Raw genomic sequence first — 19,213 nt, 5'->3', positions numbered from 1 at the left:
TAAATGATCTCCACCAGTTTAATCAATAAAATTCTTTCAAGTTTCAGGTCAAGATCTCATAGTATATGATCACCATTTCTCTAGATTCTTCTTCAATCTTTATGATAAAAATTTTAAATAATTGTTTTGACATCTAATATTATTTTTTTTCTGCATAAATTATACCCAAGATGACAAAAAGCACAGAGATTAGATATAACTATTACATGCGTCAAAGATAATTGTAAAACAACACAAACTAATTAGTTCACATCAAATAAAATTAACTTTTGTAGTGTATGGTCTTATGAGTTTTGACAAACACGTACACTTGTGCAGCTGTAGATTGCAATCAATAATCCAGTCAGGAGACCCTCCATCATCCACAAAATTCCCTTAATTCTGCCACTTTGGACATTCAGCCATGTGTTTCCTTAAACACCCAGCCAGGTCTACTACAACACACTGCTCACGTAACCCTCCTTATCCTTTAATTTTGGTAGAAAATGTAGTGATGCTACTGCTATCATTGCCAAGGCTGCTAATTTGTGGTCTTCCTCTCTTATCTACCTAACTACAGACTTATCAGCTTTATTGATCTCCAAGAATAAGCTTTGGTTTTCATGATTTTCTGTTGCTATTTTTTTTGCATTTTATTTGTTTTTGTACTGATCTTCATTTTTTCCTCTTGTTTTGAATTTAATATGTTCTTCTCTCCCTCTAGTGCCTTAGAACAGGAGCTTGGATCACTACTGACCAGAAACTTTCCTTCCTCCCCGAAGTAGTCATCTCATGCTATAAATTTCCCTTCAAGTACTGCACTAGCTGCAATACACACATTTAAATATATTTTGTTTTTATTTTCACTTACTTTAAAACATTTTCTCACATGCACTGTCTTGTTCTTTGAGCCATGGGTTGATTAAAATTGTGTGTGTGGTTTCCAATATTTTTCCAGGACTTTCTAGATGTTTTGCTATCAATTTTTAGATCAATACCATGAGAGAATTTGGTTTTCATTATTTCAGGCCACTTAAAGTTGTTGTTTGCTTTATGGCCCAAGGAAAACCTGTCTCCAACCACCCTTGGAAATGACTTATATTCTTATGTTGTGGGTGGGATGTCACGCTGGTGTCAGTTTTGTCAATTTTGTTGATAGCATAGTTCATATCTTCTCTGCTGTTGTTGATATCTGATATTTGACACTTACCAAGAAAGCATATTGGAGCCTGCAGCAGCAATTGTGGGTTTTCAGAGCCACTTTGAGTCCTGTTAGGTTTTGCTTCGGGTATCTTGTAGTTCCATCGTTAGGATCACACATGTACAGGATGGTGACATCTCCTCTCGTCCTGTGATGTCCCTCAGTATGCCCGGTAAAGTCCACTTTGTCTGGTGCACAGCCCCTCCAGCTTTCTTTCATCAGCATTTTCATTTTGGATCTTTTTACATCCTTTAAATTTTAATATGTCTTTAAAATGAATCTCTGACCCCATGTACACAACATATAGTTGATTGTGTAGTTTATCCAATTGGATGATGTCTATTTCTATGTCATGTTCAGACAATTTATGTCTATTGACATATTTTTATTAAAACTCATCATTTTTAAGCTGAATACAATAGCACATGCCTGTAATCCCAGCACTCAAGAGGCTAAGGCAGAAGGATCACAAGTTCAAAGCCAGCCTGGATTACATAGACAGACCCTGTTTCAAAAAACAAAGACGAAGTGAAACGAAACAGCTTATCATTGCTTTAATTGCTCCCTATTTGTTCCACTGGCCTGATTCTTTTTTTGTGTTCATTTTGAATTATCTAACAAAACAATGGAAACAAAATCAAAACAACACAAAAACAACAAAAAAGATGCATGACCTCAAAACAAAATGATAGGAATTAACAATGGTTATTACATTACATACTGTTATCTTCAACGAAGTTGCTGAGTCCACCAAATTTACATCAATCTTTTCTCCACTTCAGGCCTGTTATCCATGTACTTCTAAAAAATATTTCTTTTTAGTGGTTTTTCCAACACTTGTAATAGTTATTATTAACAAAATACAGTTCCCAAAAAGCTAAAAAGAAAGGATTCTGAAAGTTTTCACTGTAAGTAAATGATAAATATTGGAGAAGCTTGCTATGTTTAACCTGATGTAAACACTGCATGATGAACACGTGTATCAAAATATTCATAGAACCCCTTTAATATGTGCAAATTTTATGTGTTGACTATAATAAATTTAAATAAAAATAAATGCAAACATAATAAAGCACATTTCCTAAAGGAATATTACACTATTTCAAGTGTGGTGTAAAAAGCTTTTAGAATACTTTTCCCAATCTTTCCTCCCATAGTTGAAACTATTCCTGTCAGACATTTTACTTTTCTGTCTGCCAGAACATAGCATTTTTATTTTTACTTTACATGGCCAATTATTTACAGTGATTAAAAAAATAAGAAAGATGATTTTTATATTCATCTTTATTTTCATCTTCATTCTTGGCAGGCATCCAAGTATCTCGCTAGTGACATATTTCTTCTGTCAGAAGAGCTGTCTTTAACATATCGTATAATGCAATTCTTCCAGCTTTCATGTCTAAAATGTTTTTATGCCTCCTTCAGCATTCAAATGAATTTTCAGTGGGTGTAGGATTCTAGACTTGCATTTTTGTCTTTGATTAAGCACTCAAATGATAACACTCCAGTGTCCACTAGCTTGCATGGACCACAACATGCAGTCTGTTGTAACTTTTTTCTCCTTATGTGTCTTATTTTCTCAGATGTACTTTATAATTTTCTATTTATATTTTATTTCCAGCAGTTTGAACGTGCTGTGTGTGTGTGTGTGTGTGTGTGTGTGTGTTTGTAATCTTTATGCTTGGGGATTTCTGATGTTCTTGGATCTATCTTTTAACATATTTCATTGTCATGGGAAAAATATTGACTATTATCATCTCAAATACACATTTCTCCCTTATTCTCTCTTTCCTCTAGCATCCCAACTACATGAGTGTTAGATCATTGATTTATTCGATAGTCCCTGCATTCTTTGTCTGTTCTATTTTTCAGTCCTTCTTTTACTCTCTTTTCTGTGTCTGGGTTTGGGTATTTTCTCTGAGTTCACTATTCTTTCCTTAGCTGTATCAACTCTTCTAATAAGTTCATGTCAGTTACTTTTCATGTTTGGCATCATGATTTTTATTCAAGCCTTTCTCTCTGCCCTCTTCTTTATCTTTAAACCTCAAAGACAATATTTCCATATATATAGTCTGTTTTTTTTTTTTTTTTTTTAAATGGGAATCAAACTCAGGACCTTGTGCTTGCCATTGAGCTACATCCCTGGCCCCTTCCCATAGATCTATATTCATTCTATGGCCCACCATATTTTCTCATAGAATAACATTTTTATCAGAGTTAATTTAAACTCTTTTTTGATATTTGCTGGTACCTCCAAGTCTGATTCTGATGATTGTTTTGACTCTTGACAGTGAAGAATAAATCTTTTTCTTGCGTGTTCTGTTGGATGCAGTATGTTAAACAGTAGAGACAAAGGTAAATAGTATTTGAGCCTACAAATAGGACTAGCCCTCTTTCCTTCGAGTCACTGAGGCTGGAGTTGGAGTGAACACGATCAGCCCTCCAGCTGGGTCTCAGTTTGTTGTCTCTTCAGAACTTGACAGTTAATGACTCTAATAGTCACCGTGCGAGAGGAGGACACTGCTTTGCTTGATGCCTTTCTTCAGTGAGTCCCAACTTCTGAGCTGTAGGCCTTTGCTGTGCATTCCCAGAACAGAGAAGTTGTCTGTCCAGCCCTCTTGCCTGTCTCCCGGCAGTATACTGTCCCTCAGTGCTCCATGCTGTCCCTGCCTCTGCCTCGCTTGGGCCCTGTGTCCAAGGGCCTGGGAGTTGGGTTTCCACGGTGATCTTTCTTCTCCCCTGGAGCAAGAGACCGCACATAGTCTGAGCTCAGTTCCATCCCCTACCTTCCTCCAGTTTTAGAAAATTGTCTTCTACTTTTCTACTTTTTATCCATCCCATTGGTGGACGGATCTCCACCTACGCTTAGAAAAGTGGGCAACAATTTAAGCCTTTCGCTCTTTAGAGGATAAGGAGCTGGGCAGCATTTTGCATTTTTCCTCATAACAGTGTATTCCCCCTTTGTCCAGGCCAATAAGAAAAGTGAGGGTTTTGCAGATTTCATGGAATCTTCTATTGTGAAGTAAAAGAAATTTTATCTTCAGCTTTCTATAACCCAGATGGAATCTTGATTTCTCTGGATGTATCTTCTTAAAATTGTGAAATTTCTCTTTTCTTTTCTTGGTTTCTTTTTTTTTTTGTGTGTGTATGAATTTAATGCATAATCACTGCAAAATATTTAGAACTTAATGAAAGTTACTTTTTTAAAAGATAAAATCAATTAGAAGTCATTTCACACCCATGCAACTCATTGAGCATTTATTTTTCCTGTTTCAGTTACAAGCTTTGGAGAACAGGGTTGTGAATATGAGCTAAGAGATTGCCATGAAAGCCCAGAGAAGAATCTGAAGGTGAGAAGGTACCATGTGCTTGTGGGGAGCAGCTTCCAACCTGAGAGTGCAGGTCAAATCCATACTAATAACACCAGGCAGGTTTCATCAGAGCACCAACCTTTGAAACACAGATTTCCTGGTCCTCTCTCTTCACCTGAAATTAGTACTCTTGCTCTGATGTGTCCCCAGCATCAGAAACAGTGCCAGCTCAGAGTGGTTGTGCTATAATAATTCTGTTTTATGAATAAACATATAAATGAGAGAGTCTCTGTGTTTCTTTTGCAATTAATGATGGAACCTCAAAAAGATTGGGTGGCCCTTCTGCTGGTTATAAAGCTGAATGGGGAACATGAAATAGTCCTTAATGGAAAACCTGAAATAGGCTCACCAGTTACATCTCAGCTAATGATCAAGTAGTGATAAATTACTTCTTAAATGAGATTCATGTTGTTTGATAAACTACATTTTTGATCTATTATTACTTTTGGATATATCCCTAGCCAAAAGAAGCAAATATGAGAAACTAAACTTAGAAAGGTGGTGAAGGTGTGAAGAAATATTGGTCCCCTAAGCAGGAGTAACTGATGACTTCCTTTCATCCTGCTCCATGGCAGACAATGGAGAGAGTAGGTATCAAACAGTACTGGAAAGGGTTTCATTAAATAGCTGCAGAAAATCTGGGTAGAATTTGATAGGAAGAAAAAAGTCAAGGAGGAAAAATTCAGCTCTGCACAGACCTGTGCTTTATTGAAAAGAAACTTACAAAGGTTTAGGGAAGAGGAATTAAAGTATCTGAGATCCAGCATAGAAAGCTCTGACACACAAAGATGTATTGATCATAGTGACTGACGTAAGAATGTTCAAAAGTTTCATCAGCTGGCATTAATTACCTTACCTCTGCCTACCCTGCTCCTTGAAACCTACAATATTCTCTAACAACTCATTCTGTTTCTGTATAAATTACTTTTCACAGTAAAAAAATGTCAGTTTCTGTGCTGCCACTTTACCCTACTTTGCTGTTGCCCTGGCAACATCACTAGATAAAATGTACCACTGTGCCCACCTGTGCTGCCAAAACAGATGGCATTATCTTGGCACCAGAATAACATGGTCGCTATCCGGACTGGCTGTGCGGACTGTCTTAGAAGTGTTACTCACAGAAAGGATCACACAATATCTGTTGTCAGTGTGATTCCCTTTTAATCACTAGATTGCTCCAGAAAGGATTTCTGTCCCTCCTTGTCAATCAGCACAGCATGGGACTATAGCACGCCCCTGGGTTCCTGGGGCCCCTACTGGGTATTGCTTGCTACTTTCTTACTGTGTGCTGTTTATAACTCCCTCCTCAATTTTTCCAGTTTTGTTTAGGTATCCATACCTCACCGCTTTGACAGTCATATTCGTGAGTCACAATAGCTGAAGCCATCTGCACTCCAGAAAAGAATCCAAATAACTAAGACAGCCACAGTAATCCCACCTGCTGGCCAGGGATTTGTTCAGAGACCCAGGGGTGTAAGATATCAGCACACAGCACTTCCCAGGGGACTTAGTCCAAGATTAAGCACATGAACAATTTGGCCCAAGCAGAACTCCAAGAAGAATGTCTGTTCCATGGCTGGAGGAAAGGTCCTATTTCATAGTTAGACGAGATCCAGCAATTATTTCACCATGGTGACAGCGACTGGGTTTGCTGGAAGAGTGCAGCATGCAAGCCTGAGCCCAAGCTGGCACCTGGTAGAAGGGCAGAGCACTGAGGCTGTGGGATGAGGGAGTCAGAGCTCTTGCTCATGCCTGGCTTCTAGACGGCCCCACCTCTGGACTTCCTGTGCCCTGATGCAATGCATTCTTTCATTGCCTAACGTAGTTTAGAGTAAGCGCTTCCTGTTTCTCCTGACTGAAGCTCCCTCAACTGATATAATTCTGGTATCCAATAACAAATATGTGACCTTGGACAATCCCTTCTATGTCTTCATGTCTCAGTTCTCTTACCAAACAATAGAGGAGTTGGGTCAAAGTCTCCAAATTTTCTTCTGCTATTCTAAACTCCCATGTCTAAAGGTATGGAGTGCTGCTGGGCACCATGAAGTTTCAAAACAATGTAAGAAATCAAGCTGGCTTCTAAGGTCCAAAGCTTTGAAACAAGGCATTACAACTCATAAGCCCTAGTGGTTCACCTGGAGGGCTTAGTGAGAGGCGCCAAAGCTACGCAGTCTCCAGCCGGTACAAGAATCATAGGGAAAATACAGAACAGTGTTCCCCAAGGAGACTGTCTCTTCCTCTGCTAGTACCTGTGCAGGGAGGGGGCTGGTGGCTTTTCTGCCTCCTAACCAAGAGGACTGTGGGAAAATCTCTTATAATGACTACAGGTACCTGAAAAAAGGGAGATTTGAATTTATCCCCAGAGGGACATTTGCTCAGTTACTGACTTATTCATTTGAGCTTTTACCCCCTGGACAGGGAAAGGTGGCAGTTCTGAAAGCAGCAGCTCTGAGAAAGAGTTTGGAGTGAAACAGCCTTGAGCTGACCCGCGATTTCTGTGGAAGACACGTAGGAAGGTATGGGACCTTCATCTGAATCTGAGTGACCAGCAGTCTTTCTTCTGGGAAAGACGGGAATGATTACACTCCACTTAGGCGGGGCTTCCTAAATCTCGCAGCTGTGCAGACAAGAGATGCCCTGCAGCCTACAGCGAGGACAGGAACCTCCACCACAGCTGTTGTGAGGTCTGCCCTAGGGCAGATGCCCAATGAATATTTGTGGAGGAAAACGGGAAGTTGGTTGGTTAGTTCTTGGCTACACTCATACACTCAGAAATGCACTTTGGGGAAGACGAGGAGAACAAAGGCAATATGCTCAGGCTTCCGGTACTGCTCTGTACTACACTGTAGCTCAGAGCCACACTTGACTTCCATCTCCTCACTTGGTGTGTTTTCTTCATGCCGCCCTGAAGCTCCTGGACATGGATCCCACACACTGGTGCCTGCGCTGCCTGCTCTGTCTCCTGGTCTATCTAGAAGGCCCCTTTCCTCCACAATAAAGAGATTGTGAAGGCTTTCTTGACCCTTCCCCAAGGCTATCATGCCATCTTCTGCATCTCTTCTTGTTCATTCTTTACTGAATCCCTGACTCACGTTTAGCCAAGTACTCTTATTAACCTGAGTTTAATACTTTTCTAGCCTTGATTTTAGTACCATTTACATCTCCCTGCATTCATTTCTAATGAATGCTTTTTCATTGCTTTCTCTCTACTTTTTTTGTCTTAAAAAAAAAAAAGTTCTTTGGAATTCAAATTGTATCCTCTAGGGTGCTATCGACTCTCTCTGCTGGAAAGATATCAACTGAGCTGCCCATAGGGTAAGATCCTGTTATGTTTTTAAAGACAGGAACGTTTTTGAAGGATATAATTACTGTCCTTGTTTCAGTGATAAGGAACCTGAGATCACAGAGGTCAAACGTCTTCTCCAAATCTGTAGAGCCATTTCATAGTAAGCCAGGACATGAGACATGAAAGCTCAGGAGACAGGGCAGTGTTTTTGCATTATCCCAACAGAAAACAAAGCAAAATAGATCTTAAATTGAGCTCATTGACAATTCAATAGAGGAAATATTGAGCATCATCTGAGTGATCTTCACATTGATTTCTGAATCCCTGGCCACAGCTTTAAATGCAGGATACTCTAAGCCAGTGAATGGCATGTTTGCAGTAACACATAGAAAAAAAGAGATAATCAGCACGGAACAAGATATCAGCAATAACTGTTACATATCTTCTCTTCATTACTCTCAGATTTTGGGATTCTTAAAACAGAAAAGGACTATACTAGAGGTCCTTGTTTGTGTTAAATTTTTTTTGTAAGTACTAAAGATTGAATCCAGGAGTGCTCTTTTGTTCTGGATATTATGTGGTGTTGTTTTGAGACAGAATCTTGGTAAGTGGACCAGACTGGGGATACAGCCTGGCCCTGCTACAGCCTCCTGAGTAGCTGCAACTAGACACGTGCCCATTGATGTACATCTTACTTTTTATTGATTGATTGACTTGTTGTCTTAGAATGGAACCCAGACCTTTATTTGTGTTAGGCATGTACTCTAGCACTGCACTATACAGCCATTCCTAGGTTTCATTTATTTATTAATCACAAACACATTGAGGAAACATTACTTCTGGTTTTTTAAAGATAAGATTCAGGTTCTGATAAAGTAAATATTTTCCTCAAATTTATTGCCAAGAAATTCTGGAGTTGGTCTATAACTCAGGTGTGTCCAGTCCATGGCATCTTAACCTTTTGTGCCTAAATCAGATTAATTCCTCAACCACAGAATTTTGTTCTACAGTCTACACTGAGTGTCATCTCTGGCTTCATCCAGAACATCTCAGTCTTGGGCAGATTTCCATTTTGAAAGGAAGCTCAGAACAGAAGAATTCTGTGCTTTCTTTCTAATGTCTTTCTAATTTTAGATCCCTAAAATTTGCCTTTCAGAAACTTCCTTATGTAGCCCTTCAGAGCAAACTTAGGTAGGCTAATTCTTGCTAACCACTTCTTTCAAGGTCTCCCATCCTTCCCCATCCTGGGTCTTCATTTCTTTGGTGAAAACATCCAATGTTCTTTCAATTATTACTAATAACATTTTCCTTCTAGATTCCTGTCTGAGTGGCATTTCTTCCGCATTGTATCCCCAATGTTACTGTTGAAACACAGCCCCCAGAACAGGACACAGTTCTCCAGCTGTAGCCTGTTTTCAACTTGAAATTAGATCTAAATAAATGCAGCCTAGCTTTAGATTTTGCCATCAGGATCCAAGCACACTAAAGACAGATTTTCTGAGCACCACTCTACAAGCTTAAGGACACTCAAGAAACTCTCTAAAACTTAGCTAACAGCACTTTAGAAGCACCCAGTTAAAAGGGAGCACAATTAACATGCAGTCAAATGCAGCTCATTACAGACTTTTATAGGAAATCACAAGCCACTCGGCTCCGAGTTGCTCCTGTTGAGTTTGCTGCAGAGCCACGCCACGCCCATGGGATTTCCGCCAGCCATCTGTGCTGAGATATGTGCTGGCCTTCATCTGCTGCTATTTCTAGGAACCCTCAGTGGTACATAAAAGTAACAGGACCACAAATGCAAGACTGGATCATACACTAAAAAATTCCCTTTATTCCTTTGCCTGGTAGTAAAAGCAGAATGTGTTTTTGTTTTCGCAGGTTCCCAGGGCATTGGTTGAGCTTTTCTCTTCCACTCAGTGGAGAATCAGCAACAAGCTAAAGACTCATGTTATTCTACATCCTTGATAATCAGGAAAGATAAGGAGAAGTAGAGAACCTTCCAGCCAACGCTGAAGAACACAGGTTGCTCTTATTGTTAGTGCAAAAGCAGTGTGTGATAAAAGAAAACTTCCTGTTTTGCATGTCACAGCCAGTGAGCACTGCCTTTCTGTATATTTACAGCAAATAAAAAGACCAGTAGATTGCAAACAAAGTGAGAAACTTTCTACCTTTACCATCCTATTCCATGCCACAGATAATATTGCAATACATATGGCTGAATAACTAAATGAATCACTAGAATCAAACCTGTATGTGGTTGAAGTTGGCCTGAGTAACGGACTCTGGGTGTCTCCTGAAGAGGCATCTGGATCCTTTTTTGAGAAGGTCTTTAGATTTTCCTTTTTTTTTTTGTTTGCTGTCATTTCCCATTAGCAATCCCCATAACTTCTGCTCCCACGTGAAGTAAGATTCCCATTTCATAAGTTAGTGGGATTCGTTGAGTGAACGGAAGTTCTCCATGCAGACAATTTTATCCATCTATCTTAGAAGAGATGATGTGATTGGGAGAGGCTTTTAGTGGGCGTGTTGGTCAGAGAGTTCAAACTTCCTTTCCTAAGATGAGTAGGGTCTGGAGTGTGTTCCCACCAACACACGGAACAGGTAAGTATGTAAGGTGATAGGTGTTGTTAGTAGCCTGATTGTGGTAATCATTACTCAGTGTATACGTATGTCATCATCACATGGGACATTTAAAATGTACATGAATTTTATTTGTCTATTATACCTCAGTAAAGCTAGGGGGGAAGCCAAACCTCTCAGGTCAGGGTGATCTGGCCCAAACGATTTGTTAAGTTAATATAATGGGTCTCTTAGCATAAGATTTGAGAGTAGAACAAGTGCTTCTAAACAATATCCTGCCAGGACTGTTATTTTGTATAAAGTAAAAAGTTAATGTGATAAGACAAGTAGCCTCATAACATAAAAAATTTAAGTTATCCAAGAAGAAAATAATAATATTCAGATTGGCAAGGAGCACTCTCCCTGAGGCAATTTGTGATGGACTCAGTGTGGGTCTTACTGAAATAGAAGCTTTTTAAAAGCAGAAATCTCTCACTCCGTCGGTCTTCCTTACTCATGGCATGAGAACACAGATCTTTTTTTCTTTTTTCATTTATAAGGTATCAAATCCTGGACCAAGGAAATCCTTCTACAGTCAGCCAAGGATGTTAGATAAGACAGGAATGAGATTTAATTCTCATGTATAGAGGGGTGAAATTTTCCAAAGGATAGGACTGTGTCCCCTCTGAAATTCAGACGCCGAAGTCCTAACACCAAGATGATGATGACGACGACAGTGATGATGATGGTCTTCAGAGGCAGCATCTTCTGGAGAGGATGAGACTGGGAAGCTTGCACCATCACAGATGGGACTGGTGCCCTTACAGCAGAGGTGGAGGGAGCATGTTTGCCCTTTGCACCATGTGATGATGCAGCTGAAAAACACCCCCTGTGATATGACAGAGAATACTCACCAAACACCAGATGCGCCTTGACCTCAGAATCTCTAGCCCACAACACTGCAAGCAAAGAGCAAAACCAAAAAAGCACACCGTCTAAGGTATGTTGTTATAGCAGCCTCAATGGACTAGGTCAAGTAGAGCTTATCAGGGCTCCTGCCGCAGGAGGAGGAGGAGATACTTCTCATCTGACTTTCCTAAAATTACAGCCTTCCACTGTATAGTAGATTAAAGAGCATCACAGAGGAGCAGATGGCTTGGAAAGGGGCTCTGTCCCACCAGCACCACCATAGCACTATCCACATGGCATAATCGGCAGTTACTGGGCAACATCTGGCCGACACCCTCCTCCATACCCTTAGTGCCAGGGCGCTTCAACTCCCAGCCCGACGCCTAGCGGGCAGTCATTACTCCATTTAAACACATGTGGATTTAGTCGTCTCTCTGTACACTTTGAATGTGTATAATTTTTATTTGGCAATTATGCCTTAGTAAAGCTAGGGGGGCTGATATTTTAGAACAGGTCGATCTGTTCCAAACACTGACTTTCCAAGTTAACGTAATGGGCAGTATGACGTAAGCAGGTGTAGGAGTAAGACAACTACTTCTTCCCATCTTACCAGGATTATCATTTTGTGTGGAGCACTAAAAGTTACCCATAAAGGTATAATACATAAATAAAGAGATGCTTTTCTTAGTGAGCACAAAACTCACAGCTTTTAAGGTTGGAGACAAAAGAAGAATCAGCTGGTGATTCAGCTCAGTCTGCCCCCAAAGGTTACCTCTCCTTTTGGACCATGCAACTGCCTTTCTGTGACAGCACCTTGCTGGCCGGTCCCCCTCACACCCTGTCCAAGCCTGGCCAGAAGGCTTTTCTCTCTCAGTTCCTCCTCTCCCCTATGAGGCAGGAGCAAGTATAACCAAATGCTATTCTACAATGCACACAGATAAGGAAGGGAGAAATACACACAAAGTACTCAGAAACACAATGTCTAGTCTAACAAGTGTTTTATAAAAATTTGAGGTGATGTAGAAATAAATCATCTGGTAGATTTCAATGAAATCAAAGAAACCCAGGTAAGTAATTTCTAATCAAAACAATTTAAGTGGGTTTGATACATGCTATAAGCAAGTAATGTTCTTGAGGATAGAACATCCTGTCGTCCAATTTTCTATATTTTAGAATATTCAAAACTATGAAAAGAATTATCCACCTGCATAGAGGACCAGAGGAAGAGAGAGAACTGAAACTCTAGTCTGGCGCACTGGTCGCCCAAGTTAATATTTATCACCTGACTGCTCAATCTCCACGAGCATCAGTCTCTGAAACCCATAATGAAGTTCTAAATCAAGCTAAGCCTGTCTGTGCTACTTTATTAAAATACAGTTTATCGTGGTGACTTATTATTTTGTAACCAGAGAGGTCACTCAATATTCCACGGGCCAGAGACTAACGGGTAGTGCTGTCCTAGGTAGTGTGTCAGAGATGCGCCCTCTGTGGGGGTGACAGGTGAGCAGAGACCAGAGTGTGAAGTGGGGAGGTGAATGTGGCCCCAGCTAAACCCAGCAGTGTCACTAACAGGTCCCTCTACTTCTGTCCTGCTGATCGCAACAGTTCCTTCCTTGACAGTGAAGTTCTTCTGAGGCTGAGGACCTGACTCACACTCTCCTATGTCATGGGGAGTGTGACTCCTGTTCTGCCATGTATGGCATCCTCTTTGTCACCACAAGGTCCCATATCTTTCTCTTCCCCTCAGTGTGTCCATAGGAGCAACCTATCCCTCAGGGTTTGGCCCCGCAAGTTTTTAAGCAACAAGGATTCATATGTAAAAGTCCAGTTTTCAAGTAAATCTTTAAAGCTGACACATCCCTCTCTAAATCAAGAACCTCCAGCTGTCTTGGTAGCACAAATCTTTTCCTCAGATGGGGTCTTGTGTAAAACAGATAACGTAGCATGCAAGACACCAAGCAACAGAGCTCATCTGAATAAGCAGGGACGGAGAACCAAGAGCTCTCACTGCACACGGCTCCACACACATCCCCCAAAGCCCTGGCAGCCAGGTTCCTGCTAAGGAAACAGAAAGCAGGTTAAGTTCACTGAGCGTGATTTTTTAAAAAGAATTAGTCAACACACATTCTTGAATGTCCACTTGGTGTGAATGGTCTCTCTGCACTTGAAGTTCTGACTTCTGAGGATGTGCCCATCCTAGCTGCTCTTAGCTGTTCTGGGGCCTCCACTGAGCCTGCTGGTAAGAGTGCCACAGAAGCTGGAAGCTGCAGGCAATTGCCCTGCAGGGACAATGTTGACAATAAGAGTTGAAAACCAGAAGGCAGGCGCTTCTTCTGTCCTTGGGCATTTTATCTCCTCTTAGTGTCCTCTGCTCTCATTTGGGTTTCAGATGTCCCCCAAAGGCCCAAATAAAGGCCTGTTCTGGTGGGTGGTGTTATTGGGAGCACCGCCAAGAGGTGGGACCTAGTGGGAGGACTTTGGGTTATTGGCTAGATGTCCCTGTGGAGCACTGTGGGATGCAGCCCTCTCCCCACTTCTGGGCATGAGATGAGTTTGTTCAATTGCATCCCCCAGTGTGATCCACTGTCTTGCAATGGGCCCAAAAGCAGACAGTCAATGGGTTGTGGACCAAAGCCTCCAGAACTGTGAGCCAAGATAAACTTTTCCGCTTCATAAATTGTTGATTTCAGGTCTATGTTATAATAACAAAAAGCTGACTGAAGCACTCCTGTAAACTAATCTCAAGCCCAGTGGCAGAGGCACCCTTGAGAATACAGAAGCTGAGAGAAAATAGGCAAATTATTGCCAAATTGGCTCATGGAACCCAAGAGAGACCCAGCTTAGGACAATGAGGACCCACCCACTGCGAGGACCTCTTCCCTCTTCCCTAACTTCCACTGAGGCCGTTACACTCATGGAGCCACTATCACCCCCCTGGCCTGACCCCTTCAACTGGGGCCATTAGAAACAGATTGAAATTTAGTTAAATCACACCTCCTTTCACTACAATCTTCCCCAACAATGACCTTGCCCCAAACCTGTAATCTTACTGAGTTTCATGGTTTTTTTCTTTCCTTTTACAAATTGGAATGAATAAGATTGGATGGGCTGTCCACAATAATGCTTATAAAATACTTGACTTTGGAGAAACGCAGAAGAGTGTGTCTCAAACTTAGATGTCACGAGGGGTATTACTATTCCATGTGATAGAGTCTCAATGATGGGTCATTAACCATCAGGAGACAGTGAGCTTCTCCTAAGAACCAGACTCACAGTCTCAGGTTCTGGATGTGCCTCTGTGCTGCTCTGTGGCACCCTCCTTAGCTCTTAGATATGATTATCCTATTGCATCTCCTTTCTTTCCTCTTATTTTCTTTTTTCTCTGGATCCTGTTAACAATTGTACCACAGTGAAAAAATGAAAAGAAAGATAATGTTAATAAATGTTAATTCAGACTGTGGCATTTATTCTTCAGGATTCTCAAGACTTGTGTAGCATGCACAGCAGCTGAACAAGCGAAGGAGGCCTTGGTTCATCATGAATTGGCTCTCAACCATAACGCTCCCTCGGGTCTCAGGTTTTTGCTTTTACAGTAAGACTAGTAGTTATATTTCACAAATAATGTGAGGACCAAAGTAAGATTAAAAACTCACTTCTCTAGCTCCAAGCATAAGCACTGTAATGACCAGCACAGATGGCCTATTTTAATGGAAGTGGCCTTTTTGGGCCTTGCTGCTTACCTCCATTTACCTGTTTACTACTGAGGTTAGAAGTCACAGTCTCAGGGAGCCCCAAGGGGCAAGAAGAACCACACCTCATAGCGGCCCAAGGCTGAGATGGACCCAGAGCTCAGATGGGTCAGGGCTATTCTAAAGTCAAGTTTATCTCTCAGATGAATGTACCGAGTTGAGAGGAACAGCCAGGATTTACCCCATATACGAGGTATTTAACTAGGAGAGACCAGTCAAGAAACACATGTGAGACCCAACAGTTTTAGTTTTTCTTTTTCAAACAAGGTGAGTCTTTTTCAGTTGAGCTGTGATTTTGCAGATGCCTGGAATCTCAGTAAGTTACAGAAAGGCAGCAGTTTTCAGGCCTCTAAGAACTGCTTGTTATCTCCAGGGTAAAATCCAAACTCCTTAGTCCTGTATCCAGGGCCCTTAGTAAGTTAGGTGTAAACAATTGCCATCCTTGCTTTCTTGTCCTCTGTCTGGCCCTCCTTCTCCTGATCTGCCCAACTAACTGCCATCATTTGTCCCACGTGTTTTCAGGATGGAGATCAAGTACCAGCCATTCCCTGTGGCAAGCTCATCCTTCTTGCTGTCTCCCTTCTCATGGCACACTCGATACAACACAGTTAAGCTGCTTGACCTCTAATGAGACCACGCGCAGCACTGTGAAGGCAGAAGCTACAGCTCATGCAGCTGTTATTCCATGTCCTTGCCTCTTTCTACCTCACGGTTGGCATTTATAAAATTTTGGGAAAGAATGGGGCAAAAGCCTCTCTGTGTAGCCCTGAACCCTTGCTCCATGGTTCCCCAGCATGACCAGGTGGAGCCACGTTTGGCTGGGGTGTCCCTCAGCAGAGAAGGGAAGCACACAGCAGGCAGAGCACACTGGGCGGAGGGCAGGTCCTCAGCTCCTTGGGCCGCACAGACCGCGTCCCAGCTCAGATTTGCCCCCTGCTTGCGAGGTTACCGTGATGGATTTGCTTAATCTCTTGGACCACGGTTCTTTCATCTTTAGGATGAGAGTAGTAACACTAACAGTTGCATGTCACATGAACTATAAGGTCCACATAAGAAAACATCTGCAATTTTAAAATATATTGTCTACCCCAGGTATAGAAAAGGGAAAAGAATAAATCAGAAAGAAAACAACTTGGGAAAAGGCAGGAAAGAGAATGAGAGCATCTCATGAGAGATCTCTGGGAAGAAGTCCATAGAAGTGGTGTCTGAAATGAAATTCTGAATATTTTAAGAGATTAATCAATAGCTTCCTCATGATAGAATGGAAACCTTGGCAAGATTCTAGTAAAATGATTGATAGTCTACAGTGATAAGGAGCAAGTTTGTATTTGAAATCCGGCGTAGGACTGTTTAATCCCTTCCTTCCGTATTTCTCCACCCCTTACCCTCACACCAACCCTTCTGAACCACTTTTCGTTTTACTCCATTTCTCCTCCTCACCAGCCTGAGAGGGGCTGACAAGGCCTTGACCACGTGGAGCCACATCTGGGGGGGTGTCCATGGCAGTGGTGGGAAGGACACAGCAGAGCGCATCGCTCATTGGTAGCCAGGACGCAAACGAGAAAGGAGAAGGATGCAGAGCCCCAAACTCCTTGAAGGGTGTGCACCAATTACCTCAGGACTTCCACAAGGCCGCTCTGCCTGAAGGTCCACTGCCCCCCTCCCCACAGTACCTCCTTGGGGACTAACACTAACACATGGACTTTGGGGAACACCCCGTGTCCAGACTGTAGCAGAGGGGGACCTGTATCAGAGCCCTGCAAGTAGGAAACAATGACCATAATGAAGTATTGCAGTGAATTTATATTTTAAATTCCTATTTTGTCTTAAATATGGACTATGTTATAAATTTATGCTTTAGAGTCAAAGTAGAGCTTCTCATTTATGAATTAAACTGCTTTCTTGTAGTTGCCATTAGAGCTATATTCTACCTAAGGAGAGATTATATGTGACTCGGGTGTATGATTCAGACCTTCCAAGTTGTTTGGAGAACATAGTTTGCAAGAGGATTCTCATGGGAGTGCACAGGCAAAATTTTAGGGTCAAAGTCATCACTGCAGTCCTCGATTTTACAGTAGCATTTTGCTAAGTACCTGGAGGGGCACTACCGAAAGGGGTGGAGCCTTTAGGAGGTGGGGTCTCCTGAGGGGTCCTTCTGTCAGGTAGGGCGTGCCTTTCAAGGTGAGCTGGAAGCCCTGCTTCTTCCCTTTTCCTCTTTTGCTTCCTGCCCATGAAGTGAGCATTCCCTCCACCATGAGCTCCTGTCATTGCTCTCTGGCTCCCCCACCTAAAATAATGTGCCACCTGCTCATAGACAGGAAGCTTTAAAACTCTGAACCAAAGGATCCTTTTCTCTTACAAGTTAATGATCTCAGTTAATGATCTTCATCATAGTGACAGAAAGCTGATTAACACACTCCACACGCCCAAAGGGAATATTAATTCTGGTTTTCCTAGAATCTTGATCACTCCATCACTTCTACCAAGGACTGGTTTATTCACTGGGATGTTAAGGACCCTGGCAAGAGAGTAGGGAGAAGATGCTTCTGGATTTTGGGACCTTAAAGGAAGAGTTTTCACTCTGATGAAAGGAACCTGGTGATAAAGAATAGTTTCATTTTGCTTTTTCCAAATAATTGTGTGAGCACATGGGGCTGCCTCAGCCATAGGGGAGAGAACAGTGGTAATGCCACGCTCAACTTAGCCAGCAAACGTTTTTAATAAAACAGAAAAATAAATGCAAATTTTCAACAGTCCAGACTCTCAAAAGAATTTCCAAAATATAGATGAGACCTTAAAACATAAAAGGTGGTACATAATGCCTAAAAGAAAATTTAGCTGACATCATATCCATTTTGTTAAGTTTGCCTATATAAAAATTTAAACTTCCAAATGTGACAAGTAATTCCATAATCAAAACTAAAGGACACAACAGCAGATGAAGAAAAATACAGGCAACATATGCATAAAAAAAGTGTTAAGGTAATAGCACCATAAATGCAAGATGATATTTTACAAGCCCATGAATAAAACATGTTAAAGGGAAAAATGGCTAAACGCATACCCACTTACTAGGCATAAGCATTCAACATTTATGCAATAAAAATAAAGACACTAGGGAATGTCTCTTTTGGATAACAATTTATCAAGATTTTAATACTGACACAGGATTGGGGAAACAATCCTTTAACAATTCTTTAAACAATCCTTGCAAACTAACAGAAGGATGTTACAGATCTACCTGACCAAAATTTCACAACCAATAACAAAAGTTAAAAACATTAATACCCTTTGACCTGATTATGTTGTTTTTGCATTTCACTCCGAAAATAATCACAACTGTGTACAAAAGTGCAGTATACGCATCCACTTCTGTTGGGCTCTAGCGAGACAGCAGGATCCAGGATGAGATGCTCAAGTTCTGTCAGGTGTAGGTATCATTTAACGATTTGCTTCAGGGTCACAGCATCTGGAAGGGCCTCTGGCTGGTCTGGGAGTCCAGCGAGCCATCCAGGAGACCTCACAGGCACACCGGCTCTCTGACACCCACGGTCTAGGTCTGCGGTTCTCCCGTAACTGCTCAGATCATTTTGCTGCTAGGAACTCTGCTAGCAGCAGACAAGCCAGGGCTGCAGCACTCATAGTCAAAGCCATTAAGACTCAGTCTATGAAAAAAGACATGAACATAGACAGCACAGTGTTCTGTTCTATGTGCCAAGGATGTGACACTGTCAGATTTGGGCCAGGTTCCAGGCTTGCTCTCCTGTGACGATGTTCATATCCCACACTAAGCCCGTAGATCAGACTTTTCATTCACCTCGCTCTATTATAAAAATTGCCTCCCTTTCATGACTAGCTTTCTGTATTATTTGAAAGAGAGAAATAAAATAGATCAGAGAAACATACTTTATTCTTAGAGCTATATATATATATTGTAAAATATATCCTACTCAATGGTAGCTGAAGATTTTAAGGGAAAAACAAACAAACAGAAAGGTAATTGCAAGGTAAATTGGGAACCAGGGAGTAATAAAACAGAGGTGAGCCGTAATGAGAGTTATCCAATTATAATTCTGTGGGGGATAAGAAATAATACCCCCATCACATTTTCTATCACAAAAGCATTCATTTAACGCCTGCAATTGTAAATAATTGT

General features: G+C 41.4%; 1 long non-coding RNA gene across 3 annotated transcripts in view; it reads right to left on the bottom strand.

The window, feature by feature from the left end:
- The window catches only part of LOC102020684, a 58,915-nt gene that overhangs the window by 24,776 nt on the left and 14,926 nt on the right, over positions 1-19,213 (bottom strand). The gene's annotated exons all lie outside the window — the stretch shown is intronic.

Source organism: Chinchilla lanigera, unplaced genomic scaffold (assembly GCF_000276665.1).
Source record: "Chinchilla lanigera isolate Chin_1 unplaced genomic scaffold, ChiLan1.0 scaffold00022, whole genome shotgun sequence".
In the NCBI taxonomy this organism is placed as follows: Eukaryota; Metazoa; Chordata; class Mammalia; order Rodentia; family Chinchillidae; genus Chinchilla; species Chinchilla lanigera.
This window is presented reverse-complemented; position numbering and strand designations above follow the sequence as displayed.